Genomic DNA, 19635 nt, shown 5'->3' with positions numbered 1-19635 from the left:
AAGATGGAAAGAAGAAGAGCAGACGACCTGATAAACAAGATTTTGATGGACAATGCCATGGGTACCCCAGTTTCCCTAGGAACTTTAAAATCACGCTAGCCCAACATTTTTTGTAAATCCATGGACGTTGTATGCTTTACTCACGATTTATGAGCAAAAGCACAAAGAAGAAGACTCCAATCAACTGACACCAATCAAGACCTCAATCGACAAATGTACATTTCCCTGACATAGAATATTATTGCATTTTTCGTAAGTGTTCTTTATCTTCATCTCTACAACCCTCAGGTAACGACACACATAGACGATAGGGAATACAGGCACAGATATCAGCAACCACATACCTCCCCCATTCATGTATCATCAACTAAAATGTGCATCCCCATTTTGTTACAACTGAAAGCCGAAATGAGCTCGGTAGAGTTTGACAGCCCATCCACAGACCTGTACCACAGGATAAGAAGGAATTCAAATGTATACTTCGCAATACCTCGAAGCTTGATTTACCACACGTACGGCACGATGATACATGACCCTCCAAACATGGACTCATACACACATGCTTCTACTTTCTCACTAGGTCATACCCTCTTCACACCTACTCCATTCTTCTTCCTTTCCCCACCATGGAAATCAATTAACCCCTGACTTACATTTTTCTCCTTAAATATTTTGTGGCAGTTATTATTGACTGCCAAAGGGTGGACTGTCAAAGTCAGAAAAATGTCTCAATGCACGTTGCCATATTTGCACCGCACACTGGTCCGTGCTGCGCATGCGTACGCTCTCCCGTGGAAGCGCATACCCGCAATAGCGTGCACTCGCACGCGCAGTATGCGCATTTACGGTAGAGTTTATGTGATCGTAGCGTGCGACTCATTAGTTACAAATGTTCACAATTAATGTAGTTTATAGATCATGATCCCTTTGATAGTTTCTGTAAGTTTGGTTAAAGTATAATGTCCCAGAGCTGAGGAATCCCTCTTTGCATCATACGAAGGGTTTAACAGGAATCATACAGCAGTGTTTGGTACCCATCGGAAGAGTATTTGATTAGCAATATTCCGGTGTTGGTTTGGAGCGTAGTAATCGCTCGTGCGAATAGTTATGGACATAAGAAGTTTATGTCCATTTCTATGATTTGCACATACTCAGGTATGCGGCGGGAAACCCAGTTTCCCACCCACCTGAGCTGTTGGAAATCGTCACAGCCCACCTGTATGAATCACCCTATGACCTTTTGTTATGATGCAGGGCCGAATTCCTTCGGCCAATGGACAATGGGATTGTAGGACCAGGAGATTGCATTGTGTGTGGAGCATAAATAGGCAGGCCGACCACATCCAGCTCTCACTCTCTCATCAACGGTTATCTGCTGATAATCGGGAGCTGGATATCGAGGCGCTGGCGATCATACCCTTTGTGCGTAAGTTCTCTCCATAATCATTGTCTTTCTGCGAGCCAATCTCTCTCTCTCTCTCTCTCTCTCTCTATCTCCCTCTCTCCTCTTTTTCTCAAATACCTTATAGTATTATAGTATTGTATCGTATTGCATTTAGGTCAGTGTAGTATTGTCTTTTTGTATTTATTGTTTAGTTCTGTGGTTAGGAAGTCTCTGTTATATTGTAGTGTATCATATGTACTGTTATCCCCTTTTACAAGTATATTAGACATAATACAGTTAATAGGCCTTGGAAACCTAAACCAGTATCTGTGTATTTCCTATAGTGATAAGTGTTCATTTGAGCGTCGGTGACGCTCATGCAGCTTTGTAGATAGTCAGGTTCCACAAGGTTGCACTTACACCCTGTACTCACATTAAGGTATTCAGTGTATTTCATCGGTATAAGGTTTAACATAAAGGTATAGTGTTGTGAGCGTCTGCATCGCTGGTGACCTCCTCGTGGTCTCTAGCGTACGCTACGTTACAGCGAATCTTTCCCCTAGACATAACCAATAACGTGTCTTGTGATCACTGGGCCGTGAGCGAACGTGACGCTTGAGCGTCTCGCCTACGGCTGAGCGATCGTTACGCAAATAGCGTATCATTACGGTATTTCTTAAATAAACAGCGTACAGTGTTCTTAGCTTCATAAGGGTTGTTTATACGACAAGGAATTTAGCATTGTCACAGTATTACCCTCAGATCAGCACCACATACACTGATATAGAGGGTGCAAGTCACAGTATTACCCTCAGATCAGCACCACATACACTGATATAGAGGGGGCAAGTCACAGTATTACCCTCAGATCAGCACCACATACACTGATATAGAGGGGGCAAGTCACAGTATTACATCAGATCAGCACCACATACACTGATATAGAGGGGGCAAGTCACAGTATTACCCTCAGATAAGCACCACATACACTGATATAGAGGGGGCAAGTCACAGTATTACCTCAGATCAGCACCACATACACTGATATAGAGGGGGCAAGTCACAGTATTACATCAGATCAGCACCACATACACTGATAATAAGAATTTACTTACCGATAATTCTATTTCTCGTAGTCCGTAGTGGATGCTGGGGACTCCGTAAGGACCATGGGGAATAGCGGCTCCGCAGGAGACTGGGCACAAAAGTAAAGCTTTAGAACTACCTGGTGTGCACTGGCTCCTCCCCCTATGACCCTCCTCCAAGCCTCAGTTAGGATACTGTGCCCGGACGAGCGTACACAATAAGGAAGGATTTTGAATCCCGGGTAAGACTCATACCAGCCACACCAATCACACCATATAACTTGTGATCTAAACCCAGTTAACAGCATGATAACAGAGGAGCCTCTAGAAAAGATGGCTCACTACAGCAATAACCCGATTTTTTTGGTAACAATAACTATGTACCAGTATTGCAGACAATCCGCACTTGGGATGGGCGCCCAGCATCCACTACGGACTACGAGAAATAGAATTATCGGTAAGTAAATTCTTATTTTCTCTGACGTCCTAGTGGATGCTGGGGACTCCGTAAGGACCATGGGGATTATACCAAAGCTCCCAAACGGGCGGGAGAGTGCGGATGACTCTGCAGCACCAAATGAGAGAACTCCAGGTCCTCCTCAGCCAGGGTATCAAATTTGTAGAATTTTACAAACGTACTTGCTCCTGACCAAGTAGCTGCTCGGCAAAGTTGTAAAGCCGAAACACCTCGGGCAGCCGCCCAAGATGAGCCCACCTTCCTTGTGGAATGGGCTTTTACAGATTTTGTCTGTGGCAGGCCTGCCACAGAATGTGCAAGCTGAATTGTACTACAAATCCAACGAGCAATAGTCTGCTTAGAAGCAGGAGCACCCAGCTTGTTGGGTGCATACAGAATAAACAACGAGTCAGATTTTCTGACTCCAGCCGTCCTGGAAACCTATATTTCCAGGGCCCTGACAACGTCTAGCAACTTGGAGTCCTCCAAGTCCTTAGTAGCCGCAGGCACCACAATAGGTTGATTCAGGTGAAACGCTGAAAAACACCTTAGGGAGAAACTGAGGACAAGTCCTCAATTCCGCCCTGTCCGAATGGAAAATCAGATGAGGGCTTTTACAGGATAAAGCCGCCAATTCTGACACGCACCTGGCCCAGGCCAGGGCCAACAGCATGACCACTTTCCATGTGAGATATTTTAACTCCACATATTTAAGTGGTTCAAACCAATGTGACTTTTGGAACCCAAAAACTACATTTAGATCCCAAGGTGCCACTGGAGGCACAAAAGGAGGCTGTATATACAGTACCCCTTTCACAAACGTCTGAACTTCAGGGACTGAAGCTAGTTCTTTTTGGAAGAAAATTGACAGGGCCGAAATTTGAACCTTAATGGACCCCAATTTCAGGCCCATAGACACTCCTGTTTGCAGGAAATGTAGGAATCGACCTAGTTGAAAATTCCTCCGTCGGGGCCTTACTGGCCTCTCACCACGCAACATATTTTGCCAAATGCGGTGATAATGTTTTGCGGTTATATCTTTCCTGGCTTTGATCAGGATAGGAATGACTTCATCCGGAATGCCTTTCTCCTTCAGGATCCGGCGTTCAACCGCCATGCCGTCAAACGCAGTCGCGGTAAGTCTTGGAACAGACAGGGTCCTTGCTGGAGCAGGTCCCTTCTTAGAGGTAGAGGCCACGGATCCTTCCGTGAGCATCTCTTGAAGTTCCGGTTACCAAGTCCTTCTTGGCCAATCCGGAGCCCGAATATAGTGCTTACTCCTCTCCATCTTATAATTCTCAGTACCTTGGGTATGAGAGGCAGAGGAGGGAACACATACACTGACTGGTACACCCACTGTGTTACCAGAGCGTCTACAGCTATTGCCGGAGGGTCCCTTGACCCGGCGCAATACTTGTCGAGTTTTATAAACATGTGGAAGACTTCTGGGTGAAGTCCCCACTTGCTGACAGTGCTATCACATGATTTTCCGCACAGCGAAGAATCCTTGCAGCTTCTGCCATTGCCCTCCTGCTTCTTGTGTCACCCTGTCTGTTTACGTGGGTGACTGCCGTGATGTTGTCCGAATGGATCAACTCTGGGTGACCTTGAAGCAGAGGTCTTGCTGAGCTTAGAGCATTGTAAATGGCCCTTAGCTTCAGGATGATTATGTGAAGTGATGTCTCCAGGCTTGACCATAAGCTCTGGAAATTCCTTCCCTGTGTGACTGCTCCCCAGCCTCGCAGGCTGGCATCCGTGGTCACCAGGACCCAGTCCTGAATGTCGAATCTGCGGCCCTCTAGAAGATGAGCACTCTGCAACCACCACAGGAGAGACACCCTTGTGCTTGGTGACAGGGTTATCCGCTGATGCATCTGAAGATGCGACCCAGACCATTTGTCCAGCAGGTCCCACTGGAAAGTTCTTGCGTGGAATCTGCCGAATGGGATTGCTTCGTAGGAAGCCACCATTTTTCCCAGAACCCTTTAATTGATGTACTGAGACTTGGCTCGGTTATAGGAGGTTCCCGACTAGCTCGGATAACTCCCTGACTTTCTCCTCCGGGAGAAACACCTTTTTCTGGACTGTGTCCAGGATCATCCCTAGGAACAGACTACGAGTCGTCGGAATCAGCTGCGATTTTGGAATATTGAGAATCCAATCGTGCTGCCGCAACACTACCTGAGATAGTGCTACACCGACCTCCAACTGTTCCCTGGATCTTACCCTTATCAGGGAATCGTCCAAGTAAGGGATAACTAAAATTCCCTTCCTTCGAAGGAGTATCATCATTTCGGCCATTACCTTGGTAAAGACCCGGGGTGCCGTGGACCATCCATACGGCAGCGTCTGAAACTGATAGTGACAGTTCTGTACCATAAACCTGAGGTACACTTGGTGAGAAGGGTAAATTGGGACATGAAGGTAAGCATCCTTGATGTCCCGAGACATCATGTAGTCCCCTTCTTCCAGGTTCGCAATCACTGCTCTGAGTGACTCAATCTTGAATTTGAACCTCCGTATGTAAGTGTTCAAGATTTTAGATTTAGAATCGGTCTCACCGAGCCGTCCGGCTTCGGTACCACAACAGTGTGGAATAATACCCCGTTCCCTGTTGCAGGAGGGGTACCTTGATTATCACCTGCTGGGAATACAGCTTGTGAATGGCTTCCAAAACTGCCTCCCTGTCAGAAGGAGACATCGGTAAAGCCGACTTTAGGAAACGGCGAGGGGGAGACGTCTCGAATTCCAATTTGTACCCCTGAGATATCACCTGAAGGATCCAGGGGTCTACTTGCGAGTGAGCCCACTGCGCGCTGAAATTCATTGAGACGGGCCCCCGCCGTGCCTGATTCTGCTTGTAAAGCCCCAGCGTCATACTGAGGGCTTGGCAGAGGCGGGAAAGGGCTTCTGTTCCTGGGAACTGGCTGATTTCTGCAGCCTTTTTCCTCTCCCTCTGTCACGGGGCAGAAATGAGGAACCTTTTGCCCGCTTGCCCACGAAAAGACTGCGCCTGATAATACGGCGTCTTCTCATGTTGAGAGGCGACCTGGGGTACAAACGTGGATTTCCCAGCTGTTGCCGTGGCCACCAGGTCTGAAAGACCGACCCCAAATAACTCCTCCCCTTAATAAGGCAATACTTCCAAATGCCGTTTGGAATCCGCATCACCTGACCACTGTCGTGTCCATAACCCTTTACTGGCAGAAATGGACAACGCACTTAGACTTGATGCCAGTCGGCAAATATTCCGCTGTGCATCATGCATATATAGAAATGCATCTTTTAAATGCTCTATAGGCAATAATATACTGTCCCTATCTAGGGTATCAATATTTTTTGTCAGGGAATCTGACCACGCCAACCCAGCACTGCACATCCAGGCTGAGGCGATTGCTGGTCGCAGTATAACACCAGTATGTGTGTAAATACATTTTAGGATACCCTCCTGCTTTCGATCAGCAGGATCCTTAAGGGCGGCCATCTCAGGAGAGGGTAGAGCCCTTGTTCTTACAAGCGTGTGAGCGCTTTATCCACCCTAGGGGGTGTTTCCCAACGTACCCTAACCTCTGGCGGGAAAGGGTATAATGCCAATAACATTTTAGAAATTATCAGTTATCGGGGGAAACCCACGCATCATCACACACCTCATTTAATTTCTCAGATTCAGGAAAACTACAGGTAGTTTTTCCTCACCGAACATAATACCCCTTTTTGGTGGTACTCGTATTATCAGAAATGTGTAAAACATTTTTCATTGCCTCAATCATGTAACGTGTGGCCCTACTGGAAGTCACATTTGTCTCTTCACCGTCGACACTGGAGTCAGTATCCGTGTCGGCGTCTATATCTGCCATCTGAGGTAACGGGCGCTTTAGAGCCCCTGACGGCCTATGAGACGTCTGGACAGGCACAAGCTGAGTAGCCGGCTGTCTCATGTCAACCACTGTCTTTTATACAGAGCTGACACTGTCACGTAATTCCTTCCAACAGTTCATCCACTCAGGTGTCGACCCCCTAGGGGGTGACATCACTATTACAGGCAATCTGCTCCGTCTCCACATCATTTTTCTCCTCATACATGTCGACACAAACGTACCGACACACAGCACACACACGGGGAATGCTCTGATGGAGGACAGGACCCCACTAGCCCTTTGGGGAGACAGAGGGAGAGTTTGCCAGCACACACCAGAGCGCTATATATATACAGGGATAACCTTATATAAGTGTTTTTCCCCTTATAGCTGCTGTATTGTTAATACTGCGCCTAATTAGTGCCCCCCTCTCTTTTTTAACCCTTTCTGTAGTGTAGTGACTGCAGGGGAGAGCCAGGGAGCTTCCCTCCAACGGAGCTGTGAGGGAAAATGGCGCCAGTGTGCTGAGGAGATAGGCTCCGCCCCCTTCTCGGCGGCCTTATCTCCCGTTTTTCTGTGTATTCTGGCAGGGGTTAAATTCATCCATATAGCCCAGGAGCTATATGTGATGCATTTTTTGCCATCCAAGGTGTTTTTATTGCGTCTCAGGGCGCCCTGCACCCTCAGTGACCGGAGTGTGAAGTGTGCTTAGAGCAATGGCACACAGCTGCAGTGCTGTGCGCTACCTTGTTGAAGACAGGACGTCTTCTGCCGCCGATTTTCCGGACCTCTTCTGTCTTCTGGCTCTGTAAGGGGGCCGGCGGCGCGGCTCTGGGACCTATCCATGGCTGGGCCTGTGATCGGTCCCTCTGGAGCTAATGTCCAGTAGCCTAAGAAGCCCAATCCACTCTGCACGCAGGCGAGTTCGCTTCGTCTCCCCTTAGTCCCTCGATGCAGTGAGCCTGTTGCCAGCAGGTCTCACTGAACATAAAAAACCTAAAACTAAACTTTTCACTAAGCAGCTCAGGAGAGCCACCTAGTGTGCACCCTTCTCGTTCGGGCACAAACATCTAACTAACTGAGGCTTGGAGGAGGGTCATAGGGGGAGGAGCCAGTGCACACCAGGTAGTTCTAAAGCTTTACTTTTGTGCCCAGTCTCCTGCGGAGCCTCTATTCCCCATGGTCCTTACGGAGTCCCCAGCATCCACTAGGACGTCAGAGAAATAGAGGGGGCAAGTCACAGTATTACCCTCAGATCAGCACCACATACACTGATATAGAGGGGGCAAGTCACAGTATTACCCTCAGATCAGCACCACATACACTGATATAGAGGGGGCAAGTCACAGTATTACCCTCAGATCAGCACCACATACACTGATATAGAGGGGGCAAGTCACAGTATTACCCTCAGATCAGCAGCACATACACTGATATAGAGGGGGCAAGTCACAGTATTACCCTCAGATCAGCACCTAATACACTGATATAGAGGGGGCAAGTCTCAGTATTACCCTAAGATCAGCACCACAAACACCGATATAGAGGGGGCAAGTCACAGTATTACCCTAAGATCAGCACCACAAACACCGATATAGAGGGGGCAAGTCACAGTATTACCTCAGATCAGCACCACATACACTGATATAGAGGGGGCAAGTCACAGTATTACCCTCAGATCAGCACCTAATACACTGATATAGAGGGGGCAAGTCACAGTATTACCCTCAGATCAGCAGCACATACACTGATATAGAGGGGGCAAGTCACAGTATTACCTCAGATAAGCAGCACATACACTGATATAGAGGGGGCAAGTCACAGTATTACCTCAGATCAGCAGCACATACACTGATATAGAGGGGGCAAGTCACAGTATTACCCTCAGATCAGCACCTAATACACTGATATAGAGGGGGCAAGTCTCAGTATTACCCTAAGATCAGCACCACAAACACCGATATAGAGGGGGCAAGTCACAGTATTACCCTAAGATCAGCACCACAAACACCGATATAGAGGGGGCAAGTCACAGTATTACCCTCAGATCAGCACCTAATACACTGATATAGAGGGGGCAAGTCACAGTATTACCTCAGATCAGCACCACATACACTGATATAAAGGGGGCAAGTCACAGTATTACCTCAGATCAGCACCACATACACTGATATAGAGGGGACAAGTCACAGTATTACCCTCAGATCAGCACCACATACACTGATATAGAGGGGGCAAGTCACAGTATTACCCTCAGATCAGCACCACATACACTGATATAGAGGGGGCAAGTCACAGTATTACCCTCAGATAAGCACCACATACACTGATATAGAGGGGGCAAGTCACAGTATTACCTCAGATCAGCACCACATACACTGATATAGAGGGGGCAAGTCACAGTATTACCTCAGATCAGCACCACATACACTGATATAGAGGGGGCAAGTCACAGTATTACCCTCAGATCAGCACCTAATACACTGATATAGAGGGGGCAAGTCTCAGTATTACCCTAAGATCAGCACCACAAACACCGATATAGAGGGGGCAAGTCACAGTATTACCCTAAGATCAGCACCACAAACACCGATATAGAGGGGGCAAGTCACAGTATTACCTCAGATCAGCACCACATACACTGATATAGAGGGGGCAAGTCACAGTATTACCCTCAGATCAGCACCTAATACACTGATATAGAGGGGGCAAGTCACAGTATTACCTCAGATCAGCATCGCATACACTGATATAGAGGGGGCAAGTCACAGTATTACCTCAGATAAGCAGCACATACACTGATATAGAGGGGGCAAGTCACAGTATTACCTCAGATAAGCACCACATACACTGATATAGAGGGGGCAAGTCACAGTATTACCTCAGATCAGCAGCACATACACTGATATAGAGGGGGCAAGTCACAGTATTACCCTCAGATCAGCACCACATACACTGATATAGAGGGGGCAAGTCACAGTATTACCCTCAGATCAGCAGCACATACACTGATATAGAGAGGGCAAGTCACAGTATTACCCTCAGATCAGCAGCACATACACTGATATAGAGGGGGCAAGTCACAGTATTACCTCAGATCAGCACCACATACACTGATATAAAGGGGGCAAGTCACAGTATTACCTCAGATCAGCACCACATACACTGATATAGAGGGGGCAAGTCACAGTATTACCCTCAGATCAGCACCACATACACTGATATAGAGGGGGCAAGTCACAGTATTACCCTCAGATCAGCACCACATACACTGATATAGAGGGGGCAAGTCACAGTATTACCCTCAGATAAGCACCACATACACTGATATAGAGGGGGCAAGTCACAGTATTACCTCAGATCAGCACCACATACACTGATATAGAGGGGGCAAGTCACAGTATTACCCTCAGATCAGCACCACATACACTGATATAGAGGGGGCAAGTCACAGTATTACCTCAGATCAGCACCACATACACTGATATAGAGGGGGCAAGTCACAGTATTACCCTCAGATCAGCAGCGCATACACTGATATAGAGGGGGCAAGTCACAGTATTACCCTCAGATCAGCAGCGCATACACTGATATAGAGGGGGCAAGTCACAGTATTACCCTCAGATCAGCACCACATACACTGATATAGAGGGGGCAAGTCACAGTATTACCCTCAGATCAGCACCTCATACACTGATATAGAGGGGGCAAGTCACAGTATTACCCTCAGATCAGCACCTCATACACTGATATAGAGGGGGCAAGTCACAGTATTAACTCAGATCAGCACCACATACACTGATATAGAGGGGGCAAGTCACAGTATTACCCTCAGATCAGCACCTAATACACTGATATAGAGGGGGCAAGTCACAGTATTACATCAGATCAGCACCACATACACTGATATAGAGGGGGCAAGTCACAGTATTACCTCAGATCAGCACCACATACACTGATATAGAGGGGGCAAGTCACAGTATTACCCTCAGATCAGCAGCACATATACAGGACAGAGACACATACTGTAGTAAGAAGAGAGAAGTTCTAGACAATGTAATAAGAACAGGATGGCGGTTACCAGGCGGCGCTGGTCGCTCTTTGCTGCGGGTCAGGAGGGAAGGGGGGGGATTAGAGTCTGCTTATTGGATTACTGCACACCTCAGCTATGGGTCTTCCCCCAGATGCTAAGAATAATGCCCCCTACAGGCAGCTGCCCCTGATCACACCACCCAGCGGAGCCTCAGACAAAGGAACCCGAGAGCAGCCGAAAGTTCCCCATCACCTGCAGCTCATCACAGAGACTGCCCGCACCCCGGTACCCCAACAGTGACCTGCAGCAACAGTGCAGGGGCCCGCACCCCGGTACCCCAACAGTGACCTGCAGCAACAGTGCAGGGGCCCGCACCCCGGTACCCCAACAGTGACCCGCAGCAACAGTGCAGGGGCCCGCACCCCGGTACCCCAACAGTGACCCGCAGCAACAGTGCAGGGGCCCGCACCCCGGTACCCCAACAGTGACCCGCAGCAACAGTGCAGGGGCCCGCACCCCGGTACCCCAACAGTGACCCGCAGCAACAGTGCAGGGGCCCGCACCCCCACTGAGACACATTACCCCAGTGACCCGCAGCAACAGTGCAGGGGCCTGCACCCCCACTGAGACCCCCCAGTGACCAGCAACCCCAACACAGTGACCCCCAACTGAGAGACTCCCCATGTGCAGCAATGTATTCTGCTGCTCCCCCCAATACAGTGACTCCCCAAAAACAGAGTGACCTCCAATAGAGACTCCCCAAAAACAGAGTGACCCCCCCATGTGCAACTATGTATCCTGCTCCTCCCCCAACACAGTGACTCCCCAAACACAGTGACCCCCAACAGAGAGACACCCCAACAACAGTGACCCCCCCCCCCCCCCCCCCCATGTGCCACAATGCAACCTGATGTACCCCTTTACACAGTGAACACCCTCCTCCGGTGCACAGTGATTCTCTCTCTCTCCTCTCCCCCCCCCCCCCCCGGTTCACAGTGATCCCCCCTGGTGCACAGTGATCCCCCCCCCCCCCCCCCCCCCCCTGGTGCACAGTGACCCCCCTCCCCCCCGGTGCACAGTGACCCCCCCTCCGGTGTACCTGGGTCCGGGGCACTAGCGCTGCGGCAGGCGGTGCGGGGGGACGCGGCGATGCTGCCTCTGATGCCCGCACACGGCGGCTCCCATCCTTATATCTCCGGCGTCTCCTCCTTTGTTTTCATAGCGGCTCCTACCACTGAGCGGGGAGACGGAGGGGCCGGGGCTCCCGCACCCCCCGCCCGGCCCCGCCCCCGGTGCTGCCCCCAGCCTGTGCCCGGGGGGAAGAGGATACACCCCGGCTGTGCCCGGAGGGTGCTGCTGCCTGTGCCCGGTGCCAGGGAGCCCTGTGCAGGAGTGTGCCCACCCCGTGCTGCCAGCCAGTGGTACAGACCCGGCTATATATATACTGCTGCTGAGCCAGCCTGGCACACACACCACCTGCTGCCCTAGCCGGGGGATGGTGGGGTGCCCCCTCCCCATGTGCCAGCCTGTGCCCCCCACCCCATGCTGCCAGCCAGTGGTACAGACCTGGCTATATATATACTGCTGCTGAGCCAGCCTGGCACACACACCACCTGCTGCCCTAGCCGGGGGATGGTGGGGTGCCCCCTCCCCATGTGCCAGCCTGTGCCCCCCACCCCATGCTGCCAGCCAGTGGTACAGACCTGGCTATATATATACTGCTGCTGAGCCAGCCTGGCACACACACCACCTGCTGCCCTAGCCGGGGGATGGTGGGGTGCCCCCTCCCCATGTGCCAGCCTGTGCCCCCCACCCCATGCTGCCAGCCAGTGGTACAGACCTGGCTATATATATACTGCTGCTGAGCCATCCTGGCACACACACCACCTGCTGCCCTAGCCGGGGGATGGTGGGGTGCCCCCTCCCCATGTGCCAGCCTGTGCCCGCCACCACCATGCTGCCAGCCAGTGGTACAGACCCGGCTATATATATACTGCTGAGCCAGCCTGGCACACACACCCACTGCTGCCCTGGCCGGGGGATTGTGGGGTGCACCCTCCCCATGTGCCAGCCTGTGCCCCCTCCCCATGTGCCAGCCTGTGCCCCCCCCTTGCTGCCAGCCAGTGGTACAGACCCGGCTATATATATACTGCTGCTGAGCCAGCCTGGCACACCCACCCACTGCTGCCCTGGCCGGGGGATGGCGGGGTGCCCCCTCCCCATGTGCCAGCCTGTGCCCCCTTTCCATGCTGCCAGCCAGTGGTACAGACCCGGCTATATATATACTGCTGCTGAGCCAGCCTGGCACACACACCCACTGCTGCCCTGGCCGGGGGATGGCGGGGTGCCCCTCCCCATGTGCCAGCCTGTGCCCTCCACCCCCATGCTGCCAGCCAGTGGTACAGACCCGGCTATATATATATACTACTGCTGAGCCAGCCTGGCACACACACCCACTGCTGCCCTGGCTGGGGGATGGCGGGGTGCCCCCTCCCCATTTGCAAGCCTGTGCCCCCCACCCCCATGCTGCCAGCCAGTGGTACAGACCCAGCTATATATATACTGCTGCTGAGCCAGCCTGGCACACACACACACTGCTGCCCTGGCTGGGGGATGGTGGGGTGCCCCTCCCCATGTGCCAGCCTGTGCCCTCACCCTGTGCTGCCAGCCAATGGTACAGACCTGGCTATATATATACTGCTGCTGAGACAGCCTGGCACACACACCCACTTGTGCCCTGGCCGGGGGGTGGTGGGGTGCCCCCTCCCCATGTGCCAGCCTGTGCCCCCACCCCGTGCTGCCAGCCAGTGGTACAAACCCGGCTATATATTATATACTGCTGCTGAGCCATCCTGGCACACACACCCACTGCTACCCTAGCTGGGGGATGGTGGGGTGCCCCTCTCCATGTGCCAGCCTGTGCCCCCACCCCGTGCTGCCAGCCAGTGGTACAGACCCGGCTTTATATATACTGCTGCTAAGACAGCCTGGCACACACACCCACTGCTGCCCTGGCCGGGGGATGGTGGGGTGCCCTTCCCCATGTGCCAGCCTGTGCCCGCACCCCATGCTGCCAGCCAGTGGTACAGACCCGGCTATATATATATACTGCTGCTGAGCCAGCCTGGCACACACACCCACTGCTGCCCTGTCCGGGGGATGGTGGGGTGCCCCCTCCCCATGTGCCAGCCTGTGCCCCCACCCCATGCTGCCAGCCAGTGGTACAGACCCGGCTATGTATATATACTGCTGCTGAGCCAGCCTGGCACACACACCCACTGCTGACCTGGCCGGAGAATGGTGGGGTGCGTCCTCCCCATGTGCCAGCCTGTGCTCTCCCCGTGCTGCCAGCCAGTGGTACAGACCCAGCTATATATATATACTGCTGCTGAGCCAGCCTGGCACACACACCCACTGCTGCCCTGGCTGGGGGATGGTGGGGTACCCCTCCCCATGTTCCAGCCTGTGCCCCCTCCCCGTGCTGCCAGCCAGTGGTACAGACCCGGCTATATATATACTGCTGCTGAGCCAGCCTGGCACACACACCCAATGCTGCCCTGGCCGGGGGATGGCGGGGTGCCCCCTCCCCATGTGCCAGCCTGTGTCCCCTCCCCATGCTGCCAGCCAGTGGTACAGACCCGCTATATATATACTGCTGCTGAGCCAGCCTGGCACACACAGACACTGCTGCCCTGGCCGGGGGATGGTGGGGTGCTTCTCCCCATGTGCCAGCCTGTGCCCCCACCCCATGCTGCCAGCCAATGTTACAGACCCGCTATATATATACTGCTGCTGAGCCAGCCTGGCACACACACCCACTGCTGCCCTGGCCGGGGGATGGTGGGGTGCCCCTCCCCATGTGCCAGCCTGTGCCCCCACCCCATGCTGCCAGCCAATGGTACAGACCCGCTATATATATACTGCTGCTGAGTCAGCCTGGCACACCCACCCACTGCTGCCCTGGCCGGGGGATGGCAGGGTGCCCCCTCCCCATGTGCCAGCCTGTGTGTCCCCCCCCCCCCCCCTGTGCTGCCAGCCAGTGGTACAGACCCAGCTATATATATACTGCTGCTGAGCCAGCCTGGCACACACACCCACTGCTGACCTGGCCGGAGAATGGTGGGGTGCCTCCTCCCCATGTGCCAGCCTGTGCTCTCCCCGTGCTCCCAGCCAGTGGTACAGACCCAGCTATATATATATACTGCTGCTGAGCCAGCCTGGCACACACATCCACTGCTGCCCTGGCCGGGGGATGGCGGGGTGCCCCCTCCCCATGTGCCAGCCTGTGCCCCCTCCCCATGCTGCCAGCCAGTGGTACAGACCCGCTATATATATACTGCTGCTGAGCCAGCCTGGCACACACAGCCACTGCTGCCCTGGCCGGGGGATGGTGGGGTGCCCCTCCCCATGTGCCAGCCTGTGCCCCCACCCCATGCTGCCAGCCAATGGTACAGACCCGCTATATATATATATACTGCTGCTGAGCCAGCCTGGCACACACACCCACTGCTGCCCTGGCCGGGGGATGGCGGGGTGCCCCCTCTCCATGTGCCAGCCTGTGCACCCACCCCGTGCTGCCAGCCAGTGGTACAGACCCGGCTATATATATATACTGCTGCTGAGCCAGCCTGGCACACACACACACTGCTGCCCTGGCCGGGGGATGGCGGGGTGCCCCCTCTCCATGTGCCAGCCTGTGCCCCCACCCCGTGCTGCCAGCCAGTGGTACAGACCTGGCTATATATATACTGCTGCTGAGCCAGCCTGGCACACACACCCACTGCTGCCCAGGCCGGAGAATGGTGGGGTGCCCCCTCCCCATGTACCAGCCTGTGCCCCCCACCCCCATGTGCTGCCACCCAATGCTCCATGCCCGTGTTGCCAACCAGTGCCCCCTCCCCAGTACAGAATACATACACCTGCTCCCGCTTCCCCATCCCCAGTACATAATACATACACCTGCTCCCCATCCCCATCCCCAGTACATAATACATACACCTGCTCCCCATCCCCAGTACATAATACATACACCTGCTCCCCCTTCCCCATCCCCAGTACATAATACATACACCTGCTCCCCATTCCCATCCTGGTACATAATACATACACCTGCTCCCCTCCTCCATCCCCAGTACATAATACATACACCTGCTCCCCCTTCCCATCCTCAGTACATAATATATACACCTGCTCCCCCTTCCCATCCTCAGTACATAATATATACACCTGCTCCCCCTTCCCATCCCCAGTACATAATACATACACCTGCTCCCTCTTCCCCATCCCCAGTACATAATACATACACCTGCTCCCCCTTCCCCAACCCCAGTAAATAATACATACACCTGCTCCCCCTTCCCTATCCCCAGTACATAATACATACACCTGCTCCCCCTCCCCAGTACATAATACATACACCTGCCCCCCCTCCCCAGTACATAATACATACACCTGCTCCCCTTCCCCATCCCCAGTAGATAATACATACACCTGCTCCTCTTCCCCATCCCCAGTACATAATACATACACCTGCTCCCCTTATCCATCCCTAGTACATAATACATACACCTGCTCCCCCTCCCCAGTACATAATACATACACCTGCTCCCCTTCCCCATCCCCAGTACATAATACATACACCTGCTCCCCCTTCCCCAACCCCAGTAAATAATACATACACCTGCTCCCCCTTCCCTATCCCCAGTACATAATACATACACCTGCTCCCCCTTCCCCAACCCCAGTAAATAATACATACACCTGCTCCCCCTTCCCTATCCCCAGTACATAATACATACACCTGCTCCCCCTCCCCAGTACATAATACATACACCTGCCCCCCCTCCCCAGTACATAATACATACACCTGCTCCCCTTCCCCATCCCCAGTAGATAATACATACACCTGCTCCTCTTCCCCATCCCCAGTACATAATACATACACCTGCTCCCCTTATCCATCCCTAGTACATAATACATACACCTGCTCCCCCTCCCCAGTACATAATACATACACCTGCCCCCCCTCCCCAGTACATAATACATACACCTGCTCCCCTTCCCCATCCCCAGTAGATAATACATACACCTGCTCCTCTTCCCCATCCCCAGTACATAATACATACACCTGCTCCTCTTCCCCATCCCCAGTACATAATACATACACCTGCTCCCCCTCCCCAGTACATAATACATACACCTGCTCCCCTTCCCCATCCCCAGTACATAATACATACACCTGCTCCCCCTCCCCAGTACATAATACATACACCTGCTCCCCCTTCCCCATCCCCAGTACATAATACATACACCTGCTCCCCCTTCCCCATCCCCAGTACATAATATATACACCTGCTCCCCCTCCCCATCCCCAGTACACAATACATACACCTGCTCCGCCTCCCCAGTACATAATACATACACCTGCTCCCCATCCCCAGTATATAATACATACACCTGTTCCCCTTCTCCATCCCCAGTATATAATATATACACCTGCTCCCCTTCCCCATCCCCAGTACATAATACATACACCTGCTCCTCCTTCCCCATCCCCAGTACATAATATATACACCTGCTCCCCCTCCCCATCCCCAGTACACAATACATACACCTGCTCCGCCTCCCCAGTACATAATACATACACCTGCTCCCCATCCCCAGTATATAATACATACACCTGTTCCCCTTCTCCATCCCCAGTACATAATATATACACCTGCTCCCCTTCCCCATCCCCAGTAGATAATACATACACATGCCCCCCCTTCCCCATCCCCAGTGCATAATACATACACCTGCTCCCCCTTCCCCATCCCCAGTGCATAATACATACACCTGCTCCCCCTTCCCCATCCCCAGTATATAATACATACACCTGCTCCCCCTTCCCATCCCCAGTACATAATACATACACCTGCTCCCCCTTCCCCATCCCCAGTACATAATACATACACCTGCCCCCCTTTTCCATCTCCAGTACATAATATATACTCCTGCTCCCCCTTCTCCATCCCCAGTACATAATACACACACCTGCTCCCCCTCCCCATCCCCAGTACATAATACATACACCTGCTCTTTCTTCCCCATCCCCAGTACATAATACATACACCTGCTCCCCCTTCCTATCCTCAGTACATAATACATACACCTGCTCCCCCTCCCCTGTACATAATACATACACCTGCTCCTCCTTCCCCATCCCCAGTACATAATATATACACCTGCTCCCCCTCCCTAGTATATAATACACACACCTGCTCCCCCTTCCCCATCCCCAGTACATAATACACACACCTGCTCCCCCTTCCCCATCCCCAGTACATAATACATACACCTGCTCCCCCTTCCCCATCCCCAGTACATAATACATACACCTGCTCCCCCTTCCCCATCCCCAGTACATAATACATACTCCTGCACCCCCTTCCCATCCTCAGTACATAATACATACACCTGCTCCCTCTTCCCCATCCCCAGTACATAATACATACACCTGCTCCCCTTCTCCATCCCCAGTACATAATACATACACCTGCTCCCCCTTCTCCATCCCCAGTACATAATACATAACACCTGCTCCCCTTCTCCATCCCTAGTACATAATACATACACCTGCTCCCCCTTCCCCATCCCCAGTACATAATACATACACCTGCTCCCCTTCCCCATCCCCAGTACATAATACATACACCTGCTCCCCTTCTCCATCCCTAGTACATAATACATACACCTGCTCCCCCTTCCCCATCCCCAGTACATAATACATACACCTGCTCCCCCTTCTCCATCCCTAGTACATAATACATACACCTGCTCCCCCTTCTCCATCCCTAGTACATAATACATACACCTGCTCCCCCTTCCCCATCCCCAGTACATAATACATACACCTGCTCCCCCTTCTCCATCCCTAGTACATAATACATACACCTGCTCCCCCTTCTCCATCCCTAGTATATAATACATACACCTGCTTCACCTTCCCCATCCCCAGTACATAATACATACACCTGCTCCCTCTTCCCCATCCCCAGTACATAATACATACACCTGCCCCCCTTATCCATCCCTAGGACATAATACATACACCTGCTCCCCCTTCCCCATCCCCAGTACATAATACATACACCTGCTCCCCCTTCTCCATCCCTAGTACATAATACATACACCTGCTCCCCCTTCTCCATCCCTAGTATATAATACATACACCTGCTTCACCTTCCCCATCCCCAGTACATAATACATACACCTGCTCCCCCTTCCTATCCTCAGTACATAATACATACACCTGCTCCCCCTCCCCTGTACATAATACATACACCTGCTCCTCCTTCCCCATCCCCAGTACATAATATATACACCTGCTCCCCCTCCCTAGTATATAATACACACACCTGCTCCCCCTTCCCCATCCCCAGTACATAATACACACACCTGCTCCCCCTTCCCCATCCCCAGTACATAATACATACACCTGCTCCCCCTTCCCCATCCCCAGTACATAATACATACACCTGCTCCCCCTTCCCCATCCCCAGTACATAATACATACTCCTGCACCCCCTTCCCATCCTCAGTACATAATACATACACCTGCTCCCTCTTCCCCATCCCCAGTACATAATACATACACCTGCTCCCCTTCTCCATCCCCAGTACATAATACATACACCTGCTCCCCCTTCTCCATCCCCAGTACATAATACATAACACCTGCTCCCCTTCTCCATCCCTAGTACATAATACATACACCTGCTCCCCCTTCCCCATCCCCAGTACATAATACATACACCTGCTCCCCTTCCCCATCCCCA

General features: G+C 52.1%; 1 protein-coding gene across 2 annotated transcripts in view; it reads right to left on the bottom strand.

The window, feature by feature from the left end:
• The window catches only part of DISP3 (dispatched RND transporter family member 3), a 546610-nt gene extending 534402 nt beyond the window's left edge, over positions 1-12208 (bottom strand). For both annotated transcript variants that reach the window (XM_063948697.1, XM_063948698.1), the window contains exon 1: positions 11916-12208. The gene's annotated coding sequence lies outside the window, so the exon portion shown is untranslated. The remainder of the gene's footprint in view (positions 1-11915) is intronic.
• Between the last annotated feature and the right edge of the window lie 7427 nt (positions 12209-19635).

Source organism: Pseudophryne corroboree (assembly GCF_028390025.1).
Source record: "Pseudophryne corroboree isolate aPseCor3 chromosome 10 unlocalized genomic scaffold, aPseCor3.hap2 SUPER_10_unloc_4, whole genome shotgun sequence".
NCBI classification, from domain to species: domain Eukaryota; kingdom Metazoa; phylum Chordata; class Amphibia; order Anura; family Myobatrachidae; genus Pseudophryne; species Pseudophryne corroboree.
Note: the sequence above shows the minus strand (reverse complement) of the source record. Positions and strands in the feature narration are given on the sequence as shown.